This window comes from Mercenaria mercenaria, chromosome 3 (assembly GCF_021730395.1).
Source record: "Mercenaria mercenaria strain notata chromosome 3, MADL_Memer_1, whole genome shotgun sequence".
Lineage (NCBI taxonomy): Eukaryota > Metazoa > Mollusca > Bivalvia > Venerida > Veneridae > Mercenaria > Mercenaria mercenaria.
The window spans coordinates 1,038,305-1,048,470 of NC_069363.1; the positions used below are offsets into that span (position 1 = coordinate 1,038,305).

The 10,166-nt window shown below is 31.0% G+C and overlaps 1 long non-coding RNA gene across 1 annotated transcript; it reads right to left on the reverse strand.

Annotated features, from left to right (window-relative positions):
• Positions 1-305: 305 nt before the first annotated feature.
• On the reverse strand, positions 306-7,819 carry LOC123561744 (uncharacterized). The gene is made up of 4 exons (XR_008370060.1): positions 3,878-7,819; positions 3,550-3,625; positions 2,171-2,245; positions 306-1,679 (listed from the first exon to the last, which is right to left on the reverse strand). It is a non-coding gene; the product is annotated as an uncharacterized LOC123561744 (long non-coding RNA).
• Between the last annotated feature and the right edge of the window lie 2,347 nt (positions 7,820-10,166).

The window sequence follows — 10,166 nt, forward strand, 5'->3', positions numbered from 1 at the left end:
CCTTTCTCTTAAACTAATATAAATATGGTTTGATATTACCTTACCTGACTGATTAAAACAAATATTATGTCTTCCCCAACTGGTGGAGACATACTTTTTTGCCCTGACCGTCCGTCTGTACGTCAGACTTCATTTCCGATCAAAAACTGAAGAAAACACGTTCCAATTGTATTTGACAGTTTCCAAACTGTCAAAATGCTTGATTTATCGAGAACTTATCAGAAAATCACAAAAAGAACAAGTAAATGCTTCATAACTTTAATAATCATGAATATATATTAAATATAAGACACCTCGAGCAGGGAACAGGAAACCGCATATCTAAATATGTATAAGAAAACTGCTCTATCCGAAATCAGATAAAAGGCAGACTTAGATTACCTTCAATTCATTTTATATCAATTATACAAATACAAAATACTGTCAGATTAAATCCAATATTCATTATGCTACGCTGTCCTAAGCAAATATACACTTTACCAAATACGATAATTTACGGAAGAGACCTTGTACCTGATCATTAAACGAACAAGTAAATACACTTGACCAAATATGTGAGTTTGTATTATTATCCGAATTCAGACAAGTCTATAAAATACTGACTATCTAAAGTTGGACAGAATAAAAATTGTGTTTCGTTTTTGCTATCCAAATTCAGATAAGCAATCATGCAGTTCAAAAAACCTAGCATTGACTTTGCTATCTGAATTGAAATAACTATAAGTTTTGCATATCATCAGGAATATATGAAATAGATCTTGTGTATGTATTATCGTTGTTATCCGAATTCGCCTAAGCCACAGCGTAAAACGATCTGGAGCCGAACAGTAGAGAAACTGCGCGTTGCGTTTGCTATCCGAATTCAGATAAACACCATTTGAGAGCAGGCAGTAGAAAACAAGAACATTGACTTTACTATCTGAATTATAAACAGAGGAAATAAATAATGTATGTCAATGTTGCTATCCGAATTCCGATAAGCCGTTACAAAACAATTGAAATCTGACAGAAGAAAATCTGACCGTTGTTATGGCTTTCAGAATTCTGATAAGCGACCTATGTTGATATTGTGTGTATCTATCTTAAATCAGATAAATAAAATGAGTGATAACATTGCACTCAAAATTCTAGACATTCTGAAATCTGATGAAAAGATGAGTTTTGCTATTGCTATCAGAATTTAAGCACTGTGTTAAGCACTGTGTTATGTAATTATACATGTATATGTCATCTAATAAAGAATAAGTATATACAGGAAAGCCAAGATAACGAGTAAAATTCTGATAAGTTTCAGAAAACTGAATGTCAAAGGTAACTGATACTGTGTGAAAAAGAATACAATTCCTTTTGAATTTAACTTTCTGTAAACAGACAAAATACATGTTGCTTGCATGTATTGCCATTAGTCATCATAGAAATAATTACAAATTGTGAAAGATTACAAGATTTTCAATATATTCCATCATGATTTTTTGTCACTGTTTGCACATCTTACACAACTTGATATGGTTAGAATGTAATTATTGAATGTTTCTGTCCTGACATTTTCGAGATACGTTATCATTTCACATTACGAAAACAAATGTCCATATATTTGTAATATTCAAAGCAATACGAATATACATCTCCTTCAAAACGCTATTCCAGTTAGGTAACGTGGTCGCTTTTAAAGATCCAACCTGAAAGTAATAAAAACATAATATTAAATATGATTTCTTTTTAAGAAAAGTAGTTACTTTAACACAGTTTCATCATGCGCGGTTGGTAAGAATAATACAGCTATTTTGATGAATTCATGGGTATTAACTTCCAAAATACATACCTTAGCCCTTATATATATTTATAGACAATTTATACGCTTCAGAATTCCGGTTTTCTTTAATATATGACTGCATGATTTTCTATCACCTATCACCTATCATACTTTCATTCTGTTAATGCAAACATTTTTTGTATGAATTGTGAAAGAAATTTTCGTAGCAGTTTGTTGTTTAAAATCAGCTTTAAAATTTTATTATTACAAATGTATGGACGTTTGAATAAAATGACAAAACATCATTTTTTAATCATTTATTACATACTTTAATAAAATTTGTGAATGTCAAGTTATTACTGGACAAAAGTTAATCAACATAATCTGTAATATAAAGGAAGAAGACATTTTACTTACTTTCATTTATAATCCACAATGATCTGTGTATATCCCTGTTAATAACAGCAAATGTTGACACATGAATGTAGTTTTCTGCAACAATGATTATAATACAATTAGAACAGAATATTCACATCAACATATTATTAAAAATACATGTATAGCTACGTATTCATCATGAAGATTTTCGAACGAAATAACAATAACGAGATTACAATACAGGAAATATCCTTTGTATAAAATTCTGGAAAAAATTGGTTTTGAAGACAACATCTATACTTTTGTACCATGTATTTGTGTTTAGATCTTGTAGTAGAAAAACTGGACTATACATTTAAATCTTAAATGAATGAATTCAGTTGAGTAATCATTTCGACAACTCTGTCTATCTGGTCATGCTGGTATTTGTTTTACATGCTCCAGAAGTTTATTGACTCTTGTGTTATCGGCAGCTGTATTGAATTGCACCAAATACATAAAAAGCTTCCGCATGTGTATGTTTTAATTAATTTAATTTCTAAACAAAACACATATATCAAGATTTCAATATTATCAAACTACGCCATCTTTGTTTCTTCCATATTTCAGGAAGTATGCTTGATGTTTTAATTAGACGCCAAGTTCTTTACTTAAAGATGTCTATTGTTTGAAAAGAATGTAAATTGAGATATTCTTCAATGAATTATTATTCTAGAAGTATGTGAAAAGTTAGTAAGATGTGGGAAAACCCCAAGAGTTTATGATGTCTTTTTTCCAAAATAAAGACATACTATTTATCGGATGTTTGTCTTAGATTTTTACAATGAAATTTGCAGATTGACAAAAACACTATCATGTTATATATTCTTGTTTTCATTGTTTTTTCATTTAAAAGATTTTTCTATAATCTCAAATTATTTGTACATTCATAATACATTATATTTTGTTAACATTTCAGATAAGGCGTAATAGATAACGCAACCAAATTTGAAAATATCAACAATCGCTCTTATAGTTTATGTAAACATAATATTGCCAAGTTCATGCATACATTGATTTAACAGTACTTTGAATTAGATTAAAAACCATACACTGTAACTTTTACTATAGATGAAACACAATATATATTTGATTTTATCACTTTATGTTAACTTCTAATAACAGTAATAAAATCGGTTTGTAAGTGTTGTATATAGCTAATAAGGCAATATTGTTTTCTCTGGTATGACCTTTACATACATTGTTAATCTATCTAGTTGTAAATTTAGGCACTAGGATTTTTTTTGTCGATCCGAAAAAATGGAGCTAAAGTACAAAATATTTTAATTCATTTTTTTCTCCATATTTTCTTTATTTGAAATTGTTATACTAGTACAATTCTTATTTGCATCAAACGATCACTAGCTGTAATTTCTTACCTTTGTATTGCATAGTACACAAGGCCTCCATTACCAATGAATCTGAATCCAGTATGTGGGAACTATCATGCGAACTCTGAAATTTAACAGTTCACCTTTCACAAATCACAAAGTAACAAATACAGCGTCCTGGCAATGAATTTTACTAAATGAAAGCTAATATTCATTAGTCCCACTTTTTGAACAACATATCAGAACAAATAAAAAATGAACATTTAAATACCTAAGTGATACATACTTCATTTTAAATTATTTTACTGAAAACAAACTTTCCTTTTAAATTTACTAGAAAAAGTATCTAATTACATATACATGTAGGGATACAAACCTTCCGAAAAATATCCATGTTCAGAAACGACCAGAACAGATACAAATAACGATATCTGTAATTTTGCATAAATAATGTCCGCTCAAACCGATGTATTTTATCCGAAATAGCTTTCCAGTGCGTTTATTGTAGTTAGCACTTTCTTATCAACTCAATTTATATTGGCGCCCTAATTTACAAAATAAATTTCAGTTGATTTTCTTATTTTGTTTACATTTTTGGAACATAAACTAGTGTCCGTTGGTTTGAAGTAATGATAACAATCTTGTAAATAAACACCTTGGTTATTATCTCTGGAAGCACAAGGTTTAACACGAAAAATAATCGTTTCAGGAAAATGTTTCCGACTTCAGTCTAAATATTATGTGCTACGAATTCCCATGGTATAATGTTTATATCTGTGTGTAAATAAACATTCCGATGGATCGATCTAAATAAACACTGACAGTGTACAATGTATAATTATAATCTATCATCATTTCGAATTGTATCCTTAATAAAAAATGATTTCTTCTTACTTATTTAGGCACTTATTTCGTTTCATTGTTTCGTGTATTAAACTTGGCTAATCCTAATTGGATGTTTGTTCCTTATTCTTTTACTGAAACAATTCAAATCAAGATAATAACTACCGGAACATATGGTATCAAACTTTGATATTTATCTTAAAGTGGAACTGCAACAAGTGTGCTATAAATCATCTATCATTGTATCGTCAATGAAAATAGAGCAGAGCAAAGTACATTTTTTAAGCAATTAACTAGACACTAGACTGAAAATAAACAAAGATATTAAAAACTTAATTTTATAAACAATATTATGTAGTTGCACAGGAGTCAAAAGCCAGTCAATTCTAAAGATTTTCCCTAGGGAAATGATTGTAAGGTTTATCAGTCTTGTCTGAAATGCTCTGAAAAGACATAATCGGCATTTGATTACCCACAGTTAATGTGAAACATGTTTAAAGCCAAACTACCTCAAAGTGTTATGCAGCGAACAGTTTCATATATTTTCCAACCCATCAGGTATTGACAGTTCTGACCGAAGAGAGAAAAAGCTTTCCTTTCATGAGGAAAATTAATCATTCTGTTACTTTCGAACTGACATGAAAAAACTAAAGCATGTACATAAAAATCAGGTTTCGTAAGTAGAAATGGCCGATTTTGTATTGTTACTTGAATATACAAGAGTCAGATGTTTCAATTGATTATCTATGATGCTTTTTGAAAAGAGGATTCCCACGAATGAGTAAATGTTGTGAAAAATGAATGAATGCTTGGAGATTTTTCCCAAGAGACAGACCTGTCCAATTTTCCTGAGATATCTAAAATCACCCATCAAAGTTTAAATTTTGCGGAAAAAGAAATCACTTATTTGGGCAAGGGGCAGTAAGATTGAATATTCCAAAAATAACACTGATACCAATGCGAAAAAAATCATAAAACAAATATTGAGACATGTCTTTTTAATTTTACCACCATTAACAATGTTTTAGTACCGTAAAAGCATCATTTTTATTATTTAGAGGGTGTGGACATTTCATTTTCTCAAAATGATGCGAAAATGCCCATATATCATTATACGTTAAATTACGCCAGAAAATTATTAAAACATTTACATTTTTGTCTCACAGCGACAAATTTTAATTTGTGGCTCATTTTATGCATGAGGGGTGGGCAACTTTAGACTGTAACATATAGACATTTTATCGTGCTATTGAAAACAACTGCATCTAGTTTAATTTGCGAAAGATATATAAAAGTTAAAAACCAGTAACACTTGCTTTTGTTCATAAATAGAAAAATCATAAGTGAAATATTTTGCGCGTTTTATATAGTTTACAATCGCTTGTTTGATATTTTAAAATTTCTGGGGACTTCAAACGCTAATCGACGACACAGCAGCAAAATTGTTACGATAAGGCCACGCCAAGGTATGAAAGTTAATATATATACATACGATATTTTGTTTTTAATTCTTCAACTTAGTAATGTAAAAGCATCATTTTTATATATTAACCCATCATGCATTTCATCATTCAGTGGACGTTAGAGTGTGTGGACCTCATGAAATATGCATATAGGGTGATGGAACATTTCATTTTTGCAAAATGATGCAAACTGTTCTGAAATCATTCCTAATGACGGAATATATTAAATTAAATTACGCTAGAAATCTATAAAAACAGATTTACTTTACATTTTTTATCTCGTAGAGACAAATTGTAAATTTTGGCTCATTTTGCGCGTGAGGGTGGGCAAGTTTAGACGCTCTAATACAGACATTTTTTTCATGCTATTGAAAACATTTTTATCTGGTTTAATTTGCAAAAGATATACAAAAGGCACTTTTCTTCCCGCCATTACTTTTCGTCTGGTCACATGCGTTAAAAATATTGTTTTCTTCCCGCTATTTTTTTCGTGTCTGTTTTGCATGTTCGTATATATAAAATAACGTGCAACAATTCTCAAGGCGCTTGAAAAATTAATCTGCTGCATTTTCTGCGCAAGACACTAAGACTGTAGATTTGAAATTCGCAGAAAATACAAGCCGTCATTATAATCCTGTTTGAAATTAATGAAAAAATCGGTGAATACAGAACCTCAGAAATATCAACGTGAGAAGACAGACTCCACAGAAGTAAAGTACGCAGAAATTTAATACCACTTCATTTTTCAAAAATATATATACTGTATATTAAGCCGGCAGAAGAAAGAACTTATACGATATACATATGTTTTAGGTCAGTCATTTGTAAATAACTCGTTTCCATCATCATCATCATCATCATCATCATAGAAACAACGGACTTATCAGGCTTAAAATGTCACACTTGGAAAGGAATTTACATAATCTATTAGCTTGTTTTCCAATCCATGTATTTGACATGTAAAAATATGTTGTACATATTATGTGTATGTTGCTTAAATAATAAAATATTGTTTAAACTAAAATATCACACGAGGAAGTGCTAAGAATATGCAATATATTCGCTCAACACTTCCCTGGAATTGGTCAAAAATGGATTTATTATCACTTTTTCTCCGCACTGGTATCAGCACATATTTGTGGAATTTTCAAATTTACTCTCCCTGGCCCCGATATGTTCTACGAACAACAAAAAGTCCATTTAAATATAATGCCTGTAAAATACATTAACCAACGTACGAAACTGGCCACTGCCACTTAAGTGTGGGGTGATTTTTATGCCCTCAAATTTAATGTCATGAAACTGATATTTTATTTTTTCTCAACAGTAAGATAGTTAGCAGACTGAAGATGAAATTACTCGCAGACTGATCAAAACCAGCTTAGGGGACTATATGATTGCGCTTTTCCGACCGTCATTTCGTTTTCAGGTCCGTCTTTGGGTCCATATTTCATTCATCATTGGATTTCAATATTACTTGGCACTAATTACTCAATAATAAGACAATGTGTCATGTACATCTTTCAAACTCCTAACTTTAAATGGCCAAGGTCACACTTGGCAGTCAAATGCTAACATGGCATGAACAAGATCGGTTTCGTGCCCGGTCGAGAGCTCTGCCGTCCATCAAGGGATAACAATATTACCATAATCAGACGACTTGTCATCTTAATTAAACAGAACCTATTTCATGGTCAATGTCACACTTGCAATTCAACGGTTTTTCTTTCAATAACTTTGTAATATTACTTGGTACAAATGTTTCCCATAGGGTGTAATGCAACATCCTTATCCCTAACTCAGAGGTCAAGGTCACAGTCATAAAACAAAAGTCATTGACCTGATATCAAAATTAAGCTCCTCATATATTGACGGACTCATTTTTACATTAGGTTCTTTCCAGACTGAATTTTATTACAAAGTCCAGTTTCGATGTTGCACAACTTTTTTTTCTAAACAGATTCTATAATCTAAACAAATTTCCTTGAATATGGTTGTCTCTACTTTTATCACACAGACACGAGCACTGAATGACGTCATTGTGAAACGTTCATGATGACAATACAAAATTTACATGGATCGATTCTTGGAAAGATTTACAATACACACAATACACTTGACAATGTATGATATACTTATTCTTGATTTATGAATGCCAAATTTAAGACATGCACATTTTATTTAAATCAGCAAAAGTATTTGTGTAAATTATAATTCTCGGTTCAGTTAATTAAAATTCATGGATCAGTGTAAATTAAGTGATTTTTAAAAACTTTAAAGTATCTCTGACAGGAGTCTGGATCAGGTCTCGGCTGATATGTGCGGATGGGGTTCAGTTATCTCACTCTTTCCAACCCATATCAACCTCGACCTGATAGCATTGATATCAAAAGACAGTAGCCTGTTATTCTCTATAAAACAATAATAAGCAACAAAATATAGAAATGAAACGAGATATCAATACAATATGATATTATTGATGGGGTACACCGGTATTATGTATACCATACATTAATGTTTGTATTGCGTGAGAAACACATGAGATAGCTTACATATAGAAATTGTATTAAAATAACTTCTGCATAGAATGAGCTCTTTGAATTGAGTAACTACTGTCTAGAAAGATATCATTGAATGGAATAACTACCGCATAGAATGATTTGGATCACACTGAATTAGATATACTACTGCATAGAAAGAGCTCACAGAATTGAATAACTATATACTGCATAGAAAGATGTCTCTGAATGTAATAAAAGCCGCATAGAAAGATTAAGATCACACTGAATTTGATGTATCACTGCGTAGAAGGAACTCACTGAATTAGATAACGACTGCCTAGAAAGATATCACTGATTTGACTAACTACCGCATAGAAAGATCTAGATATCACTGAATTGAATTACTACAGCATAGAAAGAACTTACTGCATAGAAATAGATCACCGACTGGAATAATTACTGCCTAGAAAGATCTCACTGAATTACATAACCACTGCATAAAAAGCTCACTGAATTGAATGTCTACAGCATAAAATATATCATTTAAAAAAAAAAATATATATATATACTGTTGTTTTCATGTGTAAGATATTCAAATAGATCAGGAAGTTTGTACATTTCCTTTTCCATGTTATCATTTGTGTTTAAATGTGTATGGTATTATGAAATTATTAAAGGTCTGAGATAAATAGTCTCAGATCCTTTCCTTTCGCCAGTGCTACGCCAAATAACAAAAACAGCATTGTCTTCTCTTGCACAATATTTGCATTTTTGTTAGTGTTTTGTCTGAACTGTTTTTCATTTCAAAATTGATGTGTTTCCCTTATAAACACGCTTTTCTTTTAAAGTTACCTCGGGTTACCCGAATTCATTTTTTCTGTAGTTCACTTAATATAATATTGTACAATCTAGTCAGTCAACTTTATACAATGTTCGTTGCCAAAATAGTAACCGTCTTTTCATCGTTCAGGTCAGTCAGGCAGAAACCTTAAAGTAGCGCCTTTTCAGCGCAATAAGTGATCTTGACAACCAAGAGGTGAGATCTGCATATAATATTAATATTCGGAGTAAATTTTCTCAAAATAAAATATTCTTTCTTTACCATCTCATTTAAATCTAGGCAATATACAAATACTCAAATGCATTATTGATTTATTCTAAAAATATTGTTCAGATTTTCAGTAATGCATGTAATAATAATGAGCAAGTAAAATCTTCTAATAGCCTGCTTTCCATATAGTATCGTTTCGTATTACATCATCATGGAGATGTACTAGCTACTAGACTGATAATAAATATATTTCTGTATTATTCTTTTTTTTTGTCTAATTTAATTTCATAGAGACAAAACCTGTCTATTTTAGAGATTTACACAGAGGAATGATGTTAAAAATATTAGACATAGGATATAGGCTGGCTCAGTTCCCTACATTCGATCATGTAGGAGCTAGTCTATCATGGAGAGCATAGACTGGATCCATTCACTAGATTTAGATATAAAGACATTTGTCCTAGAGCTACTCTACTCTGATAATCGAAACCTACTTTTTTTCGAAATAATTACAATGCGTGTTTGCATTTTGATCCTTTTTATTGATTCTCCCCTGTATCATTTTTTTATGACTGAGTTCCGAGAAGCAATTATTATTACTGAAGAATGACAAATTAACGCTATTAGAATCCTAACTGCAAAATCGAATCCACAATATCTTATCATGCAAAGTAAGCATAGATGTGTTCATTCTGTTTATAGTTTAAAATGTATATAACAGGACCACTTGAAAACTTGAAAACTCGTGTCATATACTGGCAACTAGGTCAGTATTTCAGGACGATTTGGGCCATATTATCATTAAAC